The sequence below is a fragment of the Canis lupus genome, chromosome 4, assembly GCF_048164855.1.
Source record: "Canis lupus baileyi chromosome 4, mCanLup2.hap1, whole genome shotgun sequence".
In the NCBI taxonomy this organism is placed as follows: domain Eukaryota; kingdom Metazoa; phylum Chordata; class Mammalia; order Carnivora; family Canidae; genus Canis; species Canis lupus.
The window spans coordinates 36270225-36294401 of NC_132841.1; the positions used below are offsets into that span (position 1 = coordinate 36270225).

The 24177-nt window shown below is 42.7% G+C and overlaps 1 protein-coding gene and 1 pseudogene across 1 annotated transcript in view; both read right to left on the reverse strand.

Moving 5' to 3' along the window:
- The window catches only part of MCC (MCC regulator of WNT signaling pathway), a 447338-nt gene that overhangs the window by 256427 nt on the left and 166734 nt on the right, over nucleotides 1-24177 (reverse strand).
- On the reverse strand, nucleotides 17875-18004 carry LOC140632827 (U4 spliceosomal RNA; annotated as a pseudogene).

Below are 24177 nucleotides of genomic sequence, written 5' to 3' on the forward strand. Positions count from 1 at the left end.
AAAAATAAGTTCTGCACTTGTACATCTTGTAAATAAGATATGTCTGCTGAAATAGAACCAGGCTTAGAGCAAAAGAAAGTAAAATGAATAGTGGACAACCACCGCCACCCCCACCACCCCAGCTCCATCTTCCACCCTTCTCTGCTCCTTTCTCCCACAGTCTCCAGTCAATCCTGTCACTCTTGTACCCAGCAATTCTTCATCTCCCTCTAGGCCCAGTCTCTCTGCAACCATGGGTTACTAAGACAATGCCTGGAGTCTTCTGCCTCCCAGCCACATCACATCTCCCTGTCCGATAATCCTACACAAAGACGTTCAGGAGTCCTCTTCCACAAAGCCCCATTTTTTAGCCCCACTCCCCTGCTAAAGCTCCGCAGTGGGTTCTCCTGAAGTGGCCAATGGGTGCTGGTATCAAGTACAGGTCCTCGGGAGCCTGGCTGAACACCGGCTTTCCCGCTCCATATGGAGTCCCATCTAGTCACGCCTGCCCCCTCAACTCTGCCTGAGTCTCTCTCAGCCTCACTCTCACAGCACCAGTACCCCCAGAAATCCCCCTTTCCTGCTGACTGGAGGTCCTGTAGGATGTACCATCTTCATCAGTTTCCCTTGACCATTCCAGACCATGATGTCTCTTTCCCTCAACACCTAGCATTAATCTCTAAGACTCACTTGATATCTGACCCAACAGAAGAACATGGACTTGTGTTCTATCTCCCAGTGAGGGTCAAAAGGCAGCTCGGGCAGTTGGCATTGCATCTCCTGTGTCCTCCTTCCACCCAGCAGCCCAAAAATGGAATACTGTTACATACGGTGTCCCTACATTTATCAGCCATTAAAGTATACCGCGCACTCCTAGAAATAGTTACCCATTTACTGTCTAATAGAACACTCCAGAAACTGTTGGCAACAGAAAAACTTCTTAGTTGGGGAAGTAGATTTTTTTTTTTTTAATCATCATTCATCTTTGGTTATCTGGGAACTAGTTTTAACCAGCTTCTAGGGTGGTTCCCAGCACTGGGCTTGAGGGGAGAGAAACCATCAGCTAAGCCACACCAGCTCAGAGAAACTAACTATTTTACCCACTAGCATCCTGACTGGTTAGGAGAGAACACAACGACAGGAATATTAACACCAACTGGTATTATCTCCAAAGGTCAGACTCGCTTCTCAAAGGGATGCAGGGAAGAAGCAACAGGAACCAAGGGGACAAAAGAAAAATGGCAGCAAAAATTACAACAGGGTAGGTAGCAGTGGAAAGATCGATGCGGCCCAAGGGCGGCGGAGGTTTGACAAAGAAGCCAGGGATGAAGAAACAAGTCAGACCAGTCAGGCATATAATTCTGGCCTTACAAAACCCCAGGAAACACCAGCAGGCAAGTTCTTCTCCTGGTGTCAGAGTCAGAGCCGTAAAATCTCTCTCCAGGTGGAGATGGGGCTCCTTGACTCAGACAGGCTCTACCTCAGGGAACCAGAGGCCAGCGCACTCCTCACCATCAGCCTTTTCGAATAAGGCCCACACAATAAGGGATGCTTAGGTGGTTAAACTGGAACTGAACTACTGTAATGGATAATGCATCCAAAAAAGCCTTTCCTTCACCTTTTTCGGATGCTGTTTTGTTACGTTGACACTGACACAAATTATTAAGTTGTATTCCCTTTCTAAATCCGATTTATGTTATACGGAGACTCCCACAAACTGTCTGTCATTTATTACACTTGCTAATTAGGAGCCATAAGGTCTTTATCTTGCCCAACCTAGAGTCACATGCCCAGAATGGAGCTCTGCTAAAAGCAGGACTCCTGGCTAATACTGTTAATGAGTTTAACAATGCCAAAATGTCAATGGTTTTTTATTTGGTCAGAAAGGGCCTAATTTATCTAGTTCAGCTGCTCTTGGTAATTTGCATGGAAATGTCAGAGCAGCAATCAGGAGAAACGTATGGCAATAAAGATGATTACTAGCAGGGTAGCAAGAGTACCCCCACTGACACACTGCTTGTGTTTCTCTTTCGCGGTGGCAAGATTGAGTTCAGAGATAAGGCCATGAAGTACAAAGAGCTCAGTACCAAAGCCTAACTACATATTTTGACTAAAGTACAATTACATTTTTAAAATTTTTAAGCACACAGGGTATGCGAAACTTATCTACAGAGGAAAGAGAGCATAAGAAGGTGTTTCAGAGGAAGAGAAATGGGAAGAGTAGGGCAGTTTAACAAAATTTGCTTCTACCTACCACAAAGTTTAGAATGCTAAATAGGAAAAGGCACCTAAAGGAGCTAGATCTACATTGCTTTAATCACTTCTGGAAAGAAAAAGAAAAATCTGCTTATGACTTAATGTCCTGATTAAGACATAATAAAAATAGATTCCTTCTTCAGCCATTTCAGTGTATGCCTTCCTAAATACGGGAAGTGGTAACAAAGGTAATCATTTAAGAGTCAGTAATGGATAATACAGCTATTCACCTTTAGGTCATGGGTGTCTGGATATCCAAGCCCCGGAGGCATTCACTTCAGCTAAGTGCAACAGAGTGAGGGGGCAGGGGGAGCCCGTGCAGGTGTGTTGATTTGAGAGGCTGGACTTAGCCTTTTTCACTGATAGAATTCCAAAATTTACTAGGGAGACACATCAAATTCATTTCTAGTGTCATGAAAAAGAACTATACAAAACAAAAGATAAAGAAAATAAAGCACTCAGTCTAGTCCCCGTGGGCTGACCTCTTACAGAATGAAAATTCCAGGCTCCTAGACTCCCAAAATGTCCGTGTCATCCTTATCCCCGCAGTGCTCCCCCCCATCTCTCCCTGACTCACTTTACCCCACATATTGGGATATAAAAACACAGGCCTATTTTCTGACACAGGCCTATTTTAACTCTTCAGCTTACTAGACGAAGCAGAGAAAATGGTAACAAGGTCTCTGCTCCCAAAGCAGAGAAAGGGAAACCCCAACATGGAACCCCAGGTGACCTTTGCTCCCCACTAACTCCCATGCAGGTGGTCTTCCAAGTAGCCTGGGAGGTCTTTGCTCTTTCATTTAAAGGGTCCAGAGACACCTGGGTGGCTTAGTAGTTGAGCATCTGCCTTTTGGCTCAGGTCATGATCCGAGGGTCCTAGGATCGAGTCCCACATCAGGCCCTCCACAGGAAGCCTGCTTCTCCCTCTGCCTATGTCTGTGACTCTCTGTCTCTCATGAATAAATTTTAAAAATCTTTTTAAAAAATAAATAAATAAAGGGCCCAAATGCTACCAACATAGGTGTTAAGAAAAGCCTTGGACACAGAGACAACTATTTCACTTTACCTCTTTAAATTTTTCTGCAAAAACTAAGGAAATCCACAAGTAAAATACTGGCATGTATGGGCTTAAAATTTAATCCCTCCTTGAAGAAATTAAGTTTGCTGAAAGACAAAAATATATTTGCTTCATTAAATTGTCGATCAGCTAATCTAGCTTAACTAAGCAATTTAACTAAGTCAGTGATTGCAGCAGTACTATTTGGAATTGGACCCTTAAATGATCAAGTAAGTTTACTTTAACAGAAGGAAATATTTTTATCTAAGAGGTCCTTGTTTACGTTCCCAAGCACAGACTCACAGAATATAATGCTACTGACTTGACTGCTGTGGATTCCTATGGCAAGAAATATTTTTGCTTTTCCTTGACTCAGTTTCCCCATCACTAACAATGGCAGAGTCATTATCTCTTCCACCAACCACCCAGAATGCTGGATTCACAAATTAGGCAAGTGTTAAGCATTGTGTACAGTGATGCCTTCAGGCTTGAATCTTAAACAGAAGACAGATATAACCCACAGGTACAAGACCAAGCTTAAAAAGAAAAAACAAAAAGAAAAAAAGGTTCTTAATGACACAGTTGGTTACCTTAACAGAAATTCAAGTGAATAAGAATATTTGGATAATCAAAGATGACTGATTAATTGAATATACTTTAACTCAGTTTTTTTGCATTGAAATTTGGAGCTTGACTAGCTTTAGCTTGTGTATATTTTATCCTTTTCTTGATTTCTTTCAGTTTCACCTAAGGGAACTAAATATGGCTTTAGTTATCTGGGGCCCGCCACTTACTGTGACCTTAGGCAAGTTATTTCACCTTGGTCTCAAGTTCCTTACCCTCCCAGGCACATAGTAAACACTCAAATGTGAGTCAGCATTATCACCTCTAACACTGGAAGCCTAGTGGTATAGCCATCTTTGTTCTGCTGGTAACTTTTTGAGATCTTCCATCATCCATATAAATACTATGGATTTTTTTCTTAAGTCTCAGAAGAATCTATAAGTATGATCAAGTTAATATGCCCTCACTTAATTCCTCCTCTGACAGAGCTACATAAAGAATAAAGATGCAGTTTTATTTCCTTCTTCAATTTAAAATCAGGCTCTACCATGCTGCTCTCAGCATAACCATGTGTTAGAAAACTCTTCCAATGACAAAATATCATTATTTCTCTCTCAGTAATTTTTAATTACCAAATACATTTGTCCACTTTAGGATACGTTCCCTTCTCTAACAGCTAAACTAGAAATAGGAATAAGCTTATTAGAATTCTAGCAACACCAGTAACAAAATATAATTAGTTTCTTAGAATTTATGAGCCCATTCTTTCAACAAAACACAGTAATTATTCTTTAAAAATGAATACGATAATGCACAGAGTGCAAGGAAACACTTCAGTGAATGAATTAAGGGACATTATTTTCCTATCATAGACTATGTCTCTTTTACTGTGTTGTCCTTTATTCATTTGAATTTTCCATCAAGCTTAAAAAAAAACCCACTATCATGTGGGTAGGCAGCACAGCATCACAAAAAACGTACTAATGTTGACAAGATGGCGTGGATTCCTGCCAGCAAGAGGTACGACAGAAACAGGGCAAGCAATAAAGTCACTATTACCATTTCATCAATCTGAAAACGTTAATGAACTAAGGAGAGAGAACCATTAGTTCCGTGATAATAGAAAGAAAAGAATCTATTGTATTTGTATTTATCAGAACAGTTCCTGGAAGGCTAAAAGTGACATTGGACAAACTTTTGGAGTTTAAAGAAAAGCAGAATTTCCTCCAAAGCAGGAAAGTGATTCATTACCAATGACTGAACCAATACATAGTCTCTAGCAAACAGGAGGAATGCCATGACTGTGTGTCCTTTACCTTTTCTGGCAAAGTTCCATTACCAGCTCCAGGATACTCTACAAGGGGAACAGGCTTCCCAATTGCTCAAGAATTTCCAAAAGCACCTACAGGGAAAGTCCTGTGGATGAGCAATGAGGTCGCGGGGAATTTATAGAAAGCTGAGTCAGGGATTCTGTCCGCTATTCAGAGTCATGCCTTCAACATATAGTCTTTCAAAAGAGTCTTCTTTGATCCTCTCATATTGTGTTAGGCATTCCAGCAGAACACATAAAATACCAGACATTCCAAGCCACTGAAGGTGCTTCCACACTTGTAGGGCACGAATAAATTCAGCATGAGATGTTAGGATGAGGCCACACACTTTAAACCACTTAACATGTGCATGTAGAGAAAAAATGAAATAGAATTTTTAGAAAAGGGGTGAGAGTAGGCATGTAGTGGTGCCAAGCTGAGTCAGCTGGACCAAATGAGGGCATTTTCATGATTAATTCAGATTAAGAAATGCAAATAACACTATGCAAATGGACAAGGTAATAAATATCAGGAAACTCCTCCATAGTAAACAGGGTGATGAAAGAAACACAGTGATATCAAAAAAGTAGATAGGTTAATAAAATCTTCCTCCACAAAATATGCTGTTCCCAATTTCTTTCTTCATCCTCCCAATTCTGCCTATTTTGTTGTGCCCCTAAATTCCACTAATTATGGACTGCTCTCAGGTTTATCTGTACCACTGACACACAGAGGAAAGCAGAGTTTTAGCTCTCTATAGAGAAATACAGTTTCTCCAACACACACAAGTTTCTGAACATGGTACACCCACCAGCCATATGAAGCAGGGTGGGGGACTTCCAGGAAGTCACTGATGAGTGCCACACAGGGACTTACTTCAGCCACACTATCAGACAACACCTACTTCCTCTGATGGCCTGGATGCTTGTTCTAATGTGTAGTAGCAATTAGAGCAGAGCATAAAGCAGATTCCAGGATTAGAAACTGATCAGTTCCTTCCTCTGCCTTGCTAGGAATGGTAATTCTTAACAAACCAGCTTCCTCCCAGGAAAGAGGGAAACCAATAGAGAAGCATCTGTAGTAAGCTGGGATCACTTCATTTTGACTAAGGATACTTTGAGGGCTAATGAAACGGAAGCCAGACTAGCACTCCGAAAACATTTCCAATCATTCCATCAAGTTTCTGCTACAATCCCTTGATGGACCTAATCCTGGGGTATTGGAATCACCAAGTATGAAGGCTTTCACCATCCAAATTCCCACAACCGGGATCCCTGGGTGGCGCAGTGGTTTGGCGCCTGCCTTTGGCCCAGGGCGCGATCCTGGAGACCCAGGATTGAATCCCACGTCGGGCTCCCGGTGCATGGAGCCTGCTTCTCCCTCTGCCTGTGTCACTGCCTCTCTCTTTCTCTCTGTGTGACTATCATAAATAAACTTTAAAAAATTAAAAAAAAATTCCCACAACCAACTCTATTTTCAGTCTTACTCCTGAATGAATGAATGCTCTAGCTTATGCTTGAGAAAATACGTTTGTATTCAATGACATTTCTCGGCAGGAAACCAGGCTCTGACACTTCCTTGTACCCTGCCTATGTTCCCAGGTTAGCTTTCAACATGTCAGAGAAGGGATTGGGGTTCAGAGGAAAGCAAAGCCAATTTTCAGCTTTCGGCCTTCCCTTTACTTCCTGAAAGCAGCAAAGACCTGAGACCATCCTAGCAACCACAGCCTCCAGACAGGTCATCCAGGATAGGGCCACAGGGTTAAAGAACTCCTTAAATGGGCAGTTCGGGTGGCTCAGCGGTTTAGCGCCACCTTCAGCCCTGGGCTTGATCCTGGAGACTGGGAGTCCCACATCGGGTTCCCTGCATGGAGCCTGCTTCTCCCTCTGCCTGTGTCTCTGCACCTCTCTCTCTCTCTCTGTCTCTTTCTCTTATGAATAAATAAAAACTTAAAAAAAAAAAAAAACTCCTTAAATGAAAAACAATGACCATAAACTCCCAAAAAACAAAATCTGAAGCTACAAAGCAGGCTCTCCTCCCTTCAAAAACAGAAATAGTTACTCTGAAAAAAGAAATAGGCTGATTCCAAGAGCTAAATTGATTACCTGGCATAGTTTGTAAACCAGGAGGTTGTTCTAGATTAGCATTTTGGCCATGTAGGACCCAGGAAATTGAACAAAACCCCCTACCCCTGGACAAGCAGACCAGGACTGACTCTATTTTGGGCTGCACCCGTCTGGTGCTGACCTGCTTATTACTTAGGGCACTGCCCCACCCTAGTCAAAGACCAGGACACACCCTAGCCGGAAATCCGGCTCAGCAGACCAGTATGACTGCGACTTTCTGCCTATCCCATTGGCCACTGGCCCCTATAAAGTTGCTAAGCCTCCTAGTCTCGGGGTCCAAGTCCCTGCTCCGCTGCGTCCGGTACACTTGGACCCAGGCTCGAGCTTGTAAATAAACCCTCGTGTGTTTGCATCGGTGTCAGCTCCTTGGCGGTTTCTCGGATTCGCGATCTTGGGCACTACAGGCCATACCCACTTTAAACAAAAATTAAATAAAGCCTTTAACTGTAGGCTTTCAAGTAATAATTTTGTTGTTATTTATAGAAAGTTAGCATTAAAACTGAGAAATACTAGTTAGCAATTCATAATGGGAACACTCTTTGGCCAAAAAATAAATTTCAGTAGCCCCTATAATTAAAAAGGACTGGGCAGGGGGATCCGTGGGTGGCTCAGCGGTTTGGCGCCTGCCTTTGGCCCAGGGCACGATCCTGGAGTCCCAGGATCAAGTCCCGCGCCAGGCTCCCGGCATGGAGCCTGCTTCTCCCTCTGCCTGTGTCTCTGCCTCTCTCTTTCTCTCTCTCTGTCTACCATAAATAAATAAATAAAATCTTTAAAAAAAAAAAAAAAAAGGACTGGGCAGCCCCGGTGGCTTGGCGGTTTGGCACTGCCTTTGGCCCAGAGCATGATCCTGGAGACCCGGGATCCAGTCCCACATTGGGCTTCCTGCATGGAGCCTGCCTCTGTGTGTGTGTGTCTAATAAATAAAATCTTTAAAAAAAAAAAAAAAAGGGACTCCATGGGACCCCAGGGATTAAGCTTCCTACAAATAGATGGGTTCACAGAAAACTCTGCAACAATAGGTTAGTAGCAGACTGTGCAGAAACAGGTTAATATTAACACACATAAGAAGGAAGCAATACATTCTTAGATGTGCACATGAAATATTCTCTTTAAAAACAGCATTCTAAAATTGGCTTCACACATGGTGGTTTAAAAAAAAAAAAAAAGTGAGTTCACTCCCTAACCCCTCTCCCCCCATAATCCCCATCCTACAGCCCCACGGATCAGAAGGTCAAGGCCACAGTGGCCACAGTTAGATTGGTCCCAAAAGTTAATCATACGGAATTGTGAAGCAACCCAGGCTGGCTGCAGATCTGCTGCCCAGCCTTGCTGGCCTTGCTGCACTTTATCCCTGGTGCCATCTGACACCCAGCATTCTGCCACCATTTGAAAGGCATTCTGAAATAAGGAACGGTCAGAAAACTAAGCAAGCAGGCCTAGGTAGAACCTAACAGATGGTCCCAATTTATTACAGCCCGTGTGTGTGTGTGTGTGTGTGTGTGTGTGTGTGTGTTTACACTGATCTTCTTAGTCTTTGGATTACTTTACAAAGACCATCCCAGGACCCCAAGGCACCTTTGTTTTTTCTTCTTTAACGTCAGACAGCAACACTGTACAATATACTGCTCAGTTTCTTCATTTACACACATTTTCTCCCTCTCAATCTTGCTCCTCCCTCCATCTGCTCTAAAGATATAAGAAAACAAAATTGTGTTGATACATTACCTATATGAACAATGAAAACTTATTTATTCAATAATAGTCCATGTTACATTCCATAAAAAACTTCAGAGTTATTAAAATGTGTTTTTAAAGAAAATACAAAGAACTTAAATTTTTTTAATTTAAAGAAATTTTACTAAAAGAACATACCAAAATGTTACCTGATAGTATAAGACTTTCTTGTTTATTCCTTTATTTTCCAAATTTGGTATATACATGCATTACTTTTACGATTATAACCACATGCCCCTTACTCCTTACCCTGCTCTTTAAGGAACAATCAAAGGCAGAAATGCTCATGTGTGATGAGCTAATCAAATTTTTCTTTAAAAAAATTAAAGAACCATGGGGATCCCTGGGTGGCTCAGCAGTTTGGCGCCTGACTTCAACCCAGGGCATGATCCTGGAGTCCCAGGATCAAGTCCCATGTTGGGCTCCCTGCAGGGAGCCTGCTTCTCCCTCTGCCTGTGTCTCTGCCTCTCTCTGTGTCTCTCGTGAATAAATAAATAAAATCTTTTTTAAAAATTAAAGAACCAAAACTTAAAAAACATAACTTATTTCAATTATAATGCTGATTCTGAACCATCGGCATCAATGTGTATATTACATATACATCCAATGCTAGAAGGCAGAGACTACAGTTCTCTGAGCTGCATTTGAATACACACATTATCTGGTTGCTTCACTCTACTCCTTATTTATGTGTTCTGTGAGGCACAGGCATCTACTGGGAGTGGCTGGAACAGAGCCCATCAGCTCCTCTGCACTGGGAGCAAACAGCCATGAAGGCCAAAGATTCCCAAATTCTGACCAATTTTTGAGCCCTATTATCACATAGCCTACTGCACATTTCCCCTTTGAAGACCAACAGCCATCTCGAATTCAGCATGCTCAAATCCAGACTCATCATTCCCTACAAATTAAGATTTTCCACAAAATCCCAACCTCACCTATCAGCATAATCCTCTCAAAAACCTGGATATCATCCTCAGTCCCCCTCCTTCCCTACAACCTATCAACCCCCACCAATCCGAGTTCCTACAAAGATGCCCATTCTTAAGGCCATGACCACATGGTCTGAGAAGGCTGTAAGCACTGTGCACACACAGCAGGGACTTCTGGAATCAGACTCCAGTTTAAACTTGGCCCAGCCACCTATTGGATGTAGGGTCTTGGGCAAGACCCTTAATCTGTCTGAGCTTCCAACAGCTCACTACCAAACAAATGCCTCTAAAGATAGGGCCCTTATCCTATCATGGAGCTGTTGCAAAGTTTAAATTAAGGTCATTCACTCTAAAGGGAATGCAGAGAGCTAGGTTCTATGCAGGTGCTAGTTATCAGTGGTGAATAGCAGCCACTTTGGTAGGAAATATCAAGTCCACAGGCCTGTGCAGTATATGAAGGGCTAGAAATAGCTAATGCCATCAGAGCAGAGGAGACAGCACAGCATCCGGACCAGAGTAGGAATATCGGGAAAGACTTTGGAAAGGACACACACTTAAATCCTAGGAGAGAAACAAACATAAGGTAGATACACAACAGTTGAAGATATGGGTAGTGTAGGAAGAGCAGATGTGAAGTTCTGAGACCAAGGGATAGTCAGGCACCTCCAAGTTACTAAAAGTAATTGAGGTGGCTGGAAACTAGAACATAAGGGTGAGAGGCAGCCAGAGATTGAGCTACAGGGGTCACCAGGGGCTGAGGGTTTGGGTACCCTGAAATGAAGAGTTTTAAGCTGGGAAAGGACATTAAAAAATGCATGCAAAGTGCTTCACACTTTTGATTGCTACTCCTTAATACTGTATGTAACTGCCTTCATTTTTACCACTATATAGTCTGGTTTATGTTATCCACAAATTTACAAACTAATGTCTTTTTTTCTTAAGCTGGCCTCTTCCTATTAATAATTAATGTTAGAGTTTTTTTTTTCAGCGCATAAAAGGTAATAAAGCACAGAGACAGGACCCCATGGCAGAAAGAGCTGCTGTTAGAGTATTTTTAAAACACAATTTAGGGGTGCCTGGCTGGCTCAATCAGCAGAGCATGCAACTCTTGGTCTTGGGGTCATGGGTTTGAGCTCCATGCTGGGCATAGAGATTACTAGGGGGAAAAAAGGCAACTTAAATTCTTTCCTCCATTTACTTGGTGAATTAAAGGTGGGAAAAGACCATCAGTCTTTACCTGGGCTCTTTGACAGAAGAACAATGAAAAGATAAATTTTTTATCATAAACCTCAGAACTCTATGTAACTGATCATACTAACTTTCCAATTCCAACTGCTGTGCTAAGAAGTGTTTCTAAGATATTGCATCAGCCTCATCATTTCAAGGCATAATACATGCCCATCTTTCCATCCAACCCACATCAGCACCAGCAATTCAGGGCACTCAGAGTCACCCAGAGCATCGTCTGCTGACTGCTGTGATGAAGACTTCATTCTACCACTGAGGAATGCCACATTTTCAAGGAAATCCACCCAATAACCCAGACCTCACTGGAATGACTTATAAGCTCCATATAGTAACCTATGACTACTGGAATTTTTAAAATTAGTGAAATGAATTGAAATCTTTATCCTTCCCACCAGACTAAGAATCATTCACCCCAGAAAAGCAATTAACATATATCTGCCACTTGCAAATGAATACTGACACTTAAATGCAGGGATTTCCCTACCTCTGTAGAAAAGGATGTCATTTTGGATGTGGTGCAAAATTATATATAGAATTATCCTCCACATCCTCATCCTTAAATACCACATACTCATTTCTAATTTGGAAAAAAAAAATCTTGGTAAGGTTAGAGACATTAGGTTAACCATTCTTGTGAGTTCTACGATTTTACTTTAGGTTACAGTATGAATGGACAACAGTAATTTCTAATGGGGATGCATTTGAACATGACTTTTCTGGCATGAAAGTGACATGTGTTAGAAAGTATAGATTTAGACTTTGAAATGCATAAAGGGAAAAATACTTGCAAGATGAAACAGAAGTAATTGCTTCACTTGAAATATTTCAATGAAATCTTAGTATTGTTGTCTTCCACATTTATCATTTCTAATATAATAACATCATCTAATTCCAGCTCCTGGAGCTACTCTTACCATCCCAGGCCTGGAACCTACTTCCAATCAGCTTCCACTCTGCTCTCTCTTCTTAAGAGAGACCACCAGCCAGCCTCAGATACTCCCATGAGACACAGATGAAAACATCTCTCTCCAACCCCAGTCGTACTGGGTGGTCTCCTGAAGGTAAGCTCAGTGTTTGCCTTCAGGACAAGATGGAAGGGAGGTATAGCCAGGATCTATCTGCAGGGACAGGGAACCTGAGCGTGGATAGCAGGGCTTACATCACTAGGTCATAAATAAGTAGTTGCCCTTTGTGTATTTTTTCTACCTCTTAGTTTGTGGGTATATTTTTTAACTGCTTTTCTTGATTATTAACTGTCATGTATCTTGTCAGCCTAGAAAGTATGCTGAGAAAAAAAAAAAATTTCTGGCCATGGGCCACCCCCCACCAGGTAAGCTTCTAAGACAGAGAAATACATAAATACGTCATATGATAGAGTGCTGGGGGAAAGTCAATGAAATGAGTCATGCTGCCAGCCTGCATGGGGTACTTGGCAAGCACTGACTGGAAGCTGAGACAGGCCTCCTGAAGGAGGTGTCATGTTGTAGGGTCTAAGATGCGCCGCTGTCCCCATGGAAGGAAAAGCAGGAAGAGAGAATAGTGTGCAATTCTGTTTCCAAGGGCAGAAGGGAGGAGCAAGATGTTTGGTTTTACCTAAGACCTGTGCTCCAGCTTTCCACGTTGGATATTCACATCATCAGACACAGACTTGGGAGGCCACAGCTTAGCTGATGAGAGACTTTTTTTTCTTTTTTTAAAAGATTTTATTTATCCATTCATGAGAGACAGAGAGAGAGGCAGAGACATAGGCAGAGGGAGAAGCAGGCTCCATGCAGAGCCCTATGCGGGCCAAAGGCAGACACTCAACCACTGAGCCACCCAGGTGTCCTGGGACTAGTTTCAGCCATGGGACTGGGCAACATCACTGCAGGTGTCCACTGAGGTGGAAGCTCAGGGCGTCCAAAACTTCACATCACGACCAGAAAAGTGAAACTTAGAGCCTGAGGCTCATTTAGGCCTCCAACCCTGGCCATCTCCTTCCTGTGGCCCTCAGGCACATACTCTTCAGCAAAGGACCAAACCTAACAACTTTCAAGCAGGAGAGACGTCACTCTACCACTTCCTCCTGTCTGATGATTAGATAAAACCTCAATCAAGACACTTAAGAAAAAACAAAAACAAAAACCTTCTTTCAAATGAAAATGTTAGCCACAAGCAGCACCAGCAAGGCCTTCAGGGTTGTGGGGCACACTCCAGCTCTCTCAGACCCATGTACCCAGGCCTGCGTCACCCCTCCAGCAGATGGGGCTCCTCCAGCACTCTTGCCGGCCCAAGCAAAGCTCCCACGGCACCGCTATCTCCCCACAGTTACCAGATCAAAACTTGTAAGGGAATCCACAAGCATGCATCCCTGATAAAGTCTCATCTTCGTGAAATAAGGAGTCACACAATACAAGGACACCATCTGTTTCTTGACAGTGCATCCTCCTCCTGGGCCAGGGTGGGGGGTGGGGGTGCTGATCCCCTTCTCTCTCCCACTTTCCATCAGCAATAGGTGTGGTTCTACTGGGCACAACAGGGACTGAAGACGCTACAGCCCAGACAAAAATAAAAACAATTAATATACCAAAAGAGTAACAGAAAGCAATTAGTGTTGCGTGCCATTTGTTAGCTCATTAACATTCTGCCTCCAAGAATCCTGCCCCCCCCAAAAAAAGAAAAGAAATGAGCCACCTTTCTTTTCGAAGACTTGCCAATATTTAGAAAAAACAGTTTCCATTATACGGTCTCATTCATTTGGGGAATATAAATAATAGTGAAAGGGAATAGAAGGGAAGGGAGAAGAAATGGGTAGGAAATATCAGAAAGGGAGACAGAACATGAAAACTCCTAACTCTGGGAAAGGAACTAGGGGTGGTGGAAGGGGAGGTGGGCAGGGGGTAGGGGTGACTGGGTGATGGGCACTGAGGTGGGCACTTGACGGGATGAGCACTGGGTGTTATTTTCTGTATGTTGGCAAATTGAACACCAATAAAAACTAAATTTATTATTAAAAAAAAAAAAACAACAGTTTCCCTCCTAGTGAGTTTTTGGCATTAAGATCCAGAGAACAAAATCATCAGGGGGCTGTAAGACTCGGGATCCCTAGATATTTTCTTCATGACTTATCTATCTACACTTAAGAACTTCTTTTACATTATTCCAGTGCTTCCAACCACAGCTCCTAATGTTCTGTTTATAAAGTGCTTCTGTTCTCCCTGGCACCATCACTGTGGCAAGTAAGCACCATCAGAGCAAAACAATGACAAGTTAGTTGGGTTATCACTGCAGCAGCACAAGATAACAATAGTATTTACCAGACACTTTGATAAGTGCTCCAAGGCTTATCTCCTGGCCTTCACAACATTTGTCTAAGGTGGGTGATACTATTCTAACACCACCATTTTATAATAGGGAACACATAGCCCAGAAAAGCAACTATCAGACTACCCAGCTAGGAAGAGGCAGAGCTAGGATTTCAGAGTAAACAGCTTCACCACAGCATAGTTTCACACACAGACAACGGAGGTAACCTGACTCAGTAGAGTAGTACAGAAGGTGCCAAAACACCAGAGCCTTTCCTCATCATTCGACATATTCCCCAACCCCTGTATGTCACCATCACTAGCTAGGGCCATTTTTAATGTAAGATGGTAAGATAGATGCTCTGTCTTTCACACTTTGAGAATTGAAGGGTCTGAAGGCAGCTTTCTCAGCATCAGACCCATCCTTTGCCAATAATCACACTTGTGTCCAAACAGCATTTTCATAAGCAACTCAGAAGCCCCAAGTGAAAACCCAGTCTCGGAAGTCCCTACTAGTCACAGCAGAAGGTGGACTACTTTCTCCCCACATGTACCAAGGTATCCTGAAAAGAGGATCCCACGTTTGAGTTTAAATCTACCCCTTCTAAGCTACAAGTAAAAACTCCTCGTGTCTCTATTTTTGCCACTGCTCACTATTATTACTCTATTAATCATCAGTTGGGGCACCGCAGCCTCTGGACTAGCTCATTCCTCAACACTAGCCCTCTTATATGAGGGCTTACTGTCATCCAAACACTTAATCAAAAGTGCTCCCAATCAAGCATGAAAATAAATTAGATTTGGTTTAACCAGGATTAGATTCATAGCACCAAGAAATAAAGTAACAGTTATCTAATCTAACACGCCAGCCTCAGACTTCTTGGCTACTCTCCATAGCCCTCCCCACCCCCTTGCTAAAACCCTCTCCTAAAACTCCTCTTTAAATACTGTGAAATCATGGGATGCCTGGGTGGCTTAGCGGTTGAGCATCTGCCTTTGGCTCAGGGCATGATCTCAGGTTCTGGGGATCAAGTCCCACATGAGGCTCCTTGCAGGGAGCCTGCTTCTCCCTCTGCCTAGGTCTCTGCCTCTCTCATGAATAAATAAATAAAATCTTAAAAAAAAATACTGTGAAATCACAGCATGTGCAAAGTAACTCTTCAACTGCCGTGAACAGAAAACTCTGGTGCATGCCCAATGTTGCTAGGGGGTGTCTAGCTCTAGCTCCATAGGAAAAGCTGCTGGTCATGTGCCTGTGAAGCACAAGCTGGCCCCACAATGCATTCGGAAACCACTTCTTCCTGGACACAGTGGAGGAAGGAGCCTCCTGGCTTGGGCGGAGTCTGTTTGTTTTCCGTGGGGAAGCGCTTTATTCTCCTGCCTCATTTTATGCTGTCGCTCCATCTGGAAATACCAAAAGTGCCTGCAAAGCCCCAACCACAAAACATAACAAGAGACCAGCACAAAGGATAAAAGGGGTAGGGGATGGATACCCCAACTACAGGAAGAACTATGGCACAACAACAACAACAAAAAACCCAAACAGCTCAATTAAAGAAACAGGCAAGGGCTCAAATAGGCATTTCTCCAAAGACCGCTATGGCTGATAAGCACAAGAGATGATCCTAAATATTTAGGAATCATTAGGAAAATGCAAATGGAACCCAGGATGAGCTACCACCTCACACCCACTAGGATGGCTATTGGGTCAAAAGCAAAGCAGCACCAAAAAGAACAAGTGTCGGCAAGGATGTGGAGAAACTGGAACCTTTGTGCACTGCTGGGGGGGATGATGTAAAGCACAGAGGCCACTATGGAAAATGTGAAGGCAATTCCTCAAAAATTTAAACACAGAATTACCTGATGGTCTAGCAATTCCACTTCTGGGTGTATACCTTAAAAACAGAAAAGCAGGAACTCAGGTAATTAATTGTACATCCATGTTCATCACAGCATTATTCACAACAGCCAAAAGGGAGAGGCAACCCAGGTGTCCACTGATGGATGAATGTAAAACAAAATAGGATGAAAAAAAAATAGGATGAATGTATAAACAAAATGGAAAAAAAAAATCAGCCTTACAAAGGAAGAAAATTCTGACACATGCTACAGTATTAATGATGGTTGAAGACATAGCTAGGAAGATAAACCAGTCACAAAAACACAAGTATGTCTTGATTACACTTAGTGAGGGATCTAGATTAGTCAGATTCATAGAGAGACAGAGTCAAAGAGTGGTTGCCAGGAAGGGGGCTGGGGTAGAAATGGGGAGTTAGTGTTTAATAGGTACGGAATTTTAGTTGGGGCAGATGAGAATGTGCTGAAGATGGAGAATGATAAGGGATGCACACAATGTGAATGTAGTAATGCCACAGCTCTGCATACTTAAAATTGGTTAAAATGGGAGATTATGTGTTCTGTATATCTTACCGCAGTTTTTCAAAAAGGACAGTAGGGTTGACCAAGTCATGCAACCATCAACACAGAGCAGCTGGCAAACCATCTAAACAGTAAGCCCATCTCTCATTATTTCACCAAAAACAGAACACAACTGCTCCTTTGGATTTTTTTTTAAGAATTTATTTATTCATGAGAGACAGACAGAGAGGCAAAAACATAGGCAGACGGAGAAGCAGGCTCCCTGTGAGGACCCGATGCGGGACTCAATCCCAGGAGCCCGGGACCATGCCCTGAGCCAAAGGCAGACACTCAACCACTCACTGAGCCACCCAGGCATCCCTGTTCCTTTGGATTTTTAAGACTTGTTAAGCCCCAACTATCTCAGCCAATAGGAACCCACCTAGAGCAGACTACTACAATATACCCAAAAGATCAAAACAAAAAATAAATCCTTCTAATTATTTTAATAGTGCAATTTAGTATTAATGTCATATATAGACAAGTTTACTAAAGAATTAGGCTTCCTCTAAGAGAAGTACAGAATATTGCAAGACACACACTTTAAAAAAAAAAACTTTATTTTTAGAAAGAATACATGATCTGAGGGAGTTACGGAGTAGAGGCAGAGAGAGAGAGAGAGAATCTTAAGTAGGTTCCATCCTCAGCAAGGAGCCCGACTTGGGGCTCAAATCTCAGGACCCTGAAATCAAGACCTGAGCTGAAATCAAGAGTTGGGACACTTAACATACTGAGCAGCCCAGGTGCCCCAAGACGCAGACTTTATTTTTTTTTTTTTAAGATTTTATTTATTTATTCATAGAGACAGAGAGAGAGAGGCAGAGACACAGGCAGAGGGAGAAGCAGGCTCCATGCAGAGAGCCTGACGTGGGACTCGATCCTGGGTCTCCAGGATCACGCCCTGGGCTGCAGGTGGCGCTAAACCACTGCGCCACCGGGGCTGCCCAAGACGCAGACTTTAAAGCAAATCCTGTGATACAGAAATAGAAGAATATAAGGAAGAGGAAAAATTATCCCTGGAGTTAAAGTTTTCAATTAGCAATAATCGTGCCTCAGATAAACCTAATTGGCTACAATACTGCCACTGCGCAAAAGCTATCCCTGGAGTTAAAACAACAACAACAACACAACAACAACTTTGTGTTCTACACTTCCCCCTCCACCCCTGGCCAGCCTTATTCAGACCTCAGTTTCCTCATCAGTCATACAAATAATTTGCATAAGAGAAGCATTACATCAAAGAATGGCTTAATGGTACCACCTAACGGAAGCATCCCTTTGTCCAGTTCCAGGCTCACCAGACAACTTTCTGGTTATAATCTGACTGCCAGATAACTCAATAGGAAAACAAGTGTCAGCATTCCAAGCTCCTTAGAGCTATGTTTGCTATTAATCAACAAACTGATACTAAGTTTCATAGCAATAAGGTCAATGATTCTAAATAGTTGAAGGAAATTGGTCCAAGTGACAGTGGAAAGTAGAACCCAGTTTTCCTAATTCAGAACCCACCTGTATTCTATTTATCAGCATCTGTCAACACTGAACCAACCATCCAGGGAGGGCAGTTTTCAGATCATTCATGGCCAATATCTGTGCCACTCAGTTCTTTAAACCATTCCTTCTTTTAAGATTTTATTTATTATCAGAGAAAGAAAGAGCACATGCATGAGTGGAAGAGGGAGAGAGAGAGTCTCAAGTGGGCTCTGTGCACAGAGCATAGAGCCCAACTTAGGGAGGGCTTCATCTCACAACCCTGAAATCATGACCAGTGCTGAAGTCAAGAGTCAAAGGCTTAACCTTAATTTTGTTCTTCCCTTGAGTGAAAAGATCATCTCCCATCTTTGCATGGCCCTATCCCTCATTTCATTCAGGGTCAATCCAAAGATTCCCATAGACAGGTCTTCCCTGATCACTCTAATAAGCATCCTCCACTTTTACTCTCTGTGTATTTTCTCTTTTCAGCACATGTAACCACTGGACATACATCTGTCATGTGTCTAGTCTGCCTCCTTCTAGGATATAGGATCCATTCAAACAAGGACCGTATCAGTTTTATTTCTATATCCCCATACCTAAGAACAGCACCTAGCATGGAAGGCATACAGTATTTGTTGAATGAATAAACAAATGGGGAATAGAGAGGAGGTTATGGTAATATGACCAAACTAAATTCCCAAATGTGCCCTTCAACCAAACTAGAAGTGGTTAACCCAACACATTTGTTATGCTATAATGTCAAGTGCAGTTTGGGCCAAGCAAGTAACTTCAAAGTTTACTAATGCCCTACCACGTCACATAGACACCAGGGGCTGGCAATACTGATGGGTTTTCCTCTGTCCCTGCCTGCAAAGATCTCAGGGTCTCCCATGGAGACTATAGATAATTATAATAAGTGTTCTGAACACAGGTGAGGGAAGGAACCACCAATGTGGGAGGCCAGGAGGGGCCCTGACAAAGCAAGAAGTCATTGCTAGCGTGCCACGTATTCTGTGGACAAGTCCACACAGCCCATAGGAAACAGGGACAAGCAATTACTCCCACTCTTATCATGCAACCAACCAGAGAACTCCACTGCTTTTCTAATTGCCAGGCAATCTCTTTCCATGTTGGCATTCTTCCCTTGACAACTGTTTCAATATTTTTTTTTACAAGTCCAGCTGGAATCATTAACTGACATGCATGCACACCCACTGAGGTTTTGTGAAACTTTCTGTTTTCAGGTAATCAAACACTATAGCCTTGGCTTAAAATATATTTCCATCTCTGGCCCCATATGTCGCATCATGACAAGGGGATCTGCCTCAAAATATCCCACCCGCCAAAGCATCAAGTAGCTTTTAGCACACAATTTTCCCAGCCCAACAGGTTTTTATTGCTTATTTACAAAGTTAACAAACCCTAACCTATAGCTTCTTATATAGCAAGTAGAATCAACAGCTGCTAATTCAGGATTTTTGTTTTTCCTAGACTTGATTTGGTTCAACTTCTTTGCTGAGTTTAAGAACTATCTTGAAAGATTTGTATAGCTAAGGCACTTTACAACCTCAGTTACTCCTTATGGTAATTCAAACCTTTAAAAATGGGTCCTTTTTCCCCCCAAGAACTAATTTTGGCTATTTCTGTTCAGCAAGGGGAAAAAGAGACATTTGCTAGAAATAGCTCTGATGTCCTGTAAATATTTACTCTGTAATTTGAACTTCAGTTTATCTGTGCAATCCAGGTTATTCTCTCCTTGTTTCTCTCAAGAGTGAAAGATACCAATGTTAGGAATTTGGGTGCAGTAGGGGGTGGAGGGAGTGAGAAAATTACTGGACATAATTCATCTCTACCCTGACATTCCCTGATGTAAAATTCACATCCTAACTATTATCAGCTTTCAGAGTCTTTTTTTTTTTTTTTTTTTGGCTTGTCTGATTCTGTGATCCTGCCAATACGAACCTCTTTCCCAGAATCGAGAAATTACATTTTAAATAATCTTGGTTTTCTGAAATTTGATTCCTTGGATCAAACCTAAATTTGAAGTCTTTGTTCATCAACACCTTCTTAATTTTGCCACAAATGCAGCTTTTATCTTCCAGTTCCAGTCTCATTTTGGAGGAAGTGTTTCACATGACTTGAGTTGGGCAAATTAGCTTCAGGCAGCTGTGGAAGCAGCACCCTTGAGTTCACTTCCTGAGTGTGCCATCACATTTCCTATCCTAGATGGGTGCCTCCACTCACTCAAAGCTCTGGCACCTCAAATCTGGTAGCCACATTCCTGTAAGTACTTCTTTAATATGAAGAGGTCTCAGAATTCATTTTACGACTTCCCAATTAGACAAAAGCCATCCCCAGAACCAAGGTTCTCTCCCAGCTTTCACATCTGTGGCCACCTCAGTCCCAAGCACCTACCTGGTCTTTAATAACCTCTTCCTCTCATAATGTATTTCTCCTTTTTCTTGTTATTTTGACATCCACCTGGTCCCAGCCTCATTTGACCTACTTGCCCTGGCCAGCTGGGTCTGACTCATGGCCCCACAGTCACATTCAGCTTGTGCTTCCTCAGCTGCCTTGCCACGCAGCCCTGGCCACCAACATCACTGGGTTCCTTGGCTTTCTTCACCAACCTTAGCCCCCTGCAGCCCCACAGTGATGTAGCCAGCTATGGTAGGAGCCTAGCGCCCCACCTGCAGGGGTGGGAGAATGCAAATTCTTATGACAAAGGAAGCCTTAAGCTCATTCTGACACCTCACACCTAGTGGCGCTAACCCCTCAGATGCCCGAGTACACAAGCAGTGGGACAGAAGTCACGGTGCCCCTATCTCCCTAGCCATAAACAAGGGACAAGGACAGAAGGGAAGGCTCTCCCAGATGAGGATCACCCTATGCCTTATTGACAGATGTGCTTTTAGGAAGAACGATGCCGAGAATTCCTCAGCCACTTTAAAGGGATATGGTCACTGCCATCACCTTCATATCAATTTCATTTTTTAAAAAGATTTTTATTTATTTATTCATGAGAGACACACAGAGAGAGAGAGGCGCAGAGACACAGGCAGAGGGAGAAGCAGGCTCCACGCAGGGAGCCCGACGCGGAACTCGATCCCACGACTCCAGGATCACACCCCAGGCCGAAGGCAAACTAAACCACTGAGCCACCAGGGCTACCCTCCATTTCATTTTTATCAATAACCTTTATCTGGGTATTGCATAGAGATAACAATACCAATCAAGTTAAACAGGCCTATTATACAGAATAGGCTCCTAGGAACATGCAATCAAAAGCTGAGAGAGTAAGAGAAACTGATGAAAGGAAGCCATGTACAAATGAAGGACCTGGGGGAAAGACCACATGGGTTCAGATCCTGATTCCACCACTAACAGTCTGGCAAACCTCGGTTACTAGTGTTTTCACCTCATTCTGCCTCAATCTCCACACCTGTATTATGAGGGTAACAAAATGTCTCTCATAGGGGTTTGGATAATGACACAAAATAACAAAATAGACACAAAATAACAAAAACTACTGCGAGGCACCAAGAATTAAGAGACCAGGGTTTTGGTTTTTTTTAAGGATTTTTTTTTATTTATGAGAGAGAGAGAAAATGAGCAGTGGGGAGGAGCAGAGAAGAAAGTGAGAAGCAGACTCCCTGATGAACAGGGAGCCCAATGTGGGGCTCGATCCCAGGACCCAGAGATCATGACCCGAGCCAAAGGCATACTGAGATACCCAGCCACCCTGAGACCAGGGTTTTAGACAAGGTTCTGTCATTTTATGGCCTCAGGAGTAGATTAAAAATGGTTGTAAATTCTTTGTTATATCCCCCCCCACCTTCAAGCTGGGCTAAGCATATAAACTGTTTTTGACCAACAGACACATAAAAGTGACTCTGCCAGTTTCAATCTTACATTTTAAAAGAACTGCCAGCTTCTACTTCTCCCTTCTTGGAACCCAATTGCCATGTTGAGAGGAAACCCAAGCAGGCATAGGTCCGTGTGGAAGAGACTCGAGGTGATCTCCCAGTCCACAGCCAGTACTGGTCTGCCAGCTGTGTGATTTAGCCATTTTGTAAAAGGACCTTCTAGCTCCAGTCATAGACACAAGTCTTCCCCCCTGAACTCTGCCCAACACTGCAAAATCAGGCACAAATAAGATTTAAGCCTCTAAATTTGGAGGGCAGTTTGTTGCACAACCAGACAGTCAAAAAAAAAAAAAAAAAAAGCCTCAGACAAAAACAGTTAAAGCAGTTCCTCAATTTCTATATGTGTAAAAAGCAAAAGGGAGAGAAGAGGCAAGGCATTCATTCATCCAAACACTTGTAGAACACCTACATGCCAGACTCTGTGATAGGTCTTGACACTGCCCCTCTGGTGCCAATGGTCTACAGCTGAGACAGACATTACACAACTCATTACAAGGAAGTACCAAGTAACTTAGGGATTCCCTTCAAAAGAGTGATCATGGGGGGGAATCCCTGGGTGGCTCAGCAGTTAAGCGCCAGCCTTTGGCCCAGGGCGCGATCCTGGAGTCCCGGGATTGAGTCCCACGTTGGGCTCCCAGCATGGAGCCTGCTTCTCCCTCCTCCTGTGTCTCTGCCTCTATGTCTATCATAAATAAAATCTTTAAAAAAAAAAAAAAAAAGAGAGAGAGAAAGAGATAGAGTACCCTTTAAAAAAAAAAAAAAAAAAAAAGAGTGATCATGGGACACCTGGGTGGCTTAGTGGTTAAACGTCTTCTTTTAGCTCAGGTCGTGATCCCTAGGTCCTGAGATCGAGTCCCACGTTGGGCTCCCTGCTGGGAGCCTGCTTCTCCTTCTGCCTATGTCTCTGTGTGTTTGTGTGTGTCTCTCTGTGTGTTTCTCATGAATAAATAAATAAATAAATCTTAAAAAAAAAAAAGTATAAAAGAGTGTGAGAATACTAGGTGATCTCACAGGCCCTTCCAGCTCTGGTATTTTGTAACCTAACGATAAAGCTTACGTACATCCGTGAGATGGCCATTTTCTCCTATATAAAGTGACTTCCTAATGAAAATGCTGAGTAGCTACAGAAACTGCACAAGGTAATGGTGAAAGCACTCAACGCTGCCTCTATAGCCTACTATTCTGAAGTGGAATCATCTCATGAAAGCTGCTTTGAATAAAGAGATACGGAAAGAGTAAGAGAAGTAGGACTTTCAGGGACAACTAAGGTTTCAGAGTAAATGATGATAGGAGAATTTTACCTGTTCATTGTTTAAATTTTTTTTAAGATTTATTTATTTATTTATGATGGGCGGGGGGTCAGAGACACAGAAGGAGGGAGAAGCAGGCTCCATGCCCGGAGCCCGACACTGACCGGTCCTGGGACTCCAGGATCTCGCCCCGAGCCCAAAGGCAGGCGCTAAACCACTGAGCCACCCAGGGATTCCCCATTGTTTAATATTTAAAAGGCAAACAATCTAAGTTGACTTCTTCAGACAAATTATTCTTAAGTAAGGAAAGATTTTTTTTGTTTATCCCCAGAGGTCTTCATGATCACCAGGAAAGAACTCTTGAAGAGCAATTTTTATTTTGCTGCATAAATAGGTAGCTTCTCACCAGACAAGCAGATCCAGTAGACAGCTCTTCTGTAAAGGTTAGTGAATTTAAGTTATACCTTGGTAACACTATAGCTTTCTCCCACAATCTGAATTACTCTAAGAACTAAGAGATGTTATTGTTTTGGGCTTTTTTTTTTTTTTTTTTTTTAGATTTTATTTACTTATTCATGAGAGACACAGAGAGAAAGAGAGGCAGAGACATAGGCTGA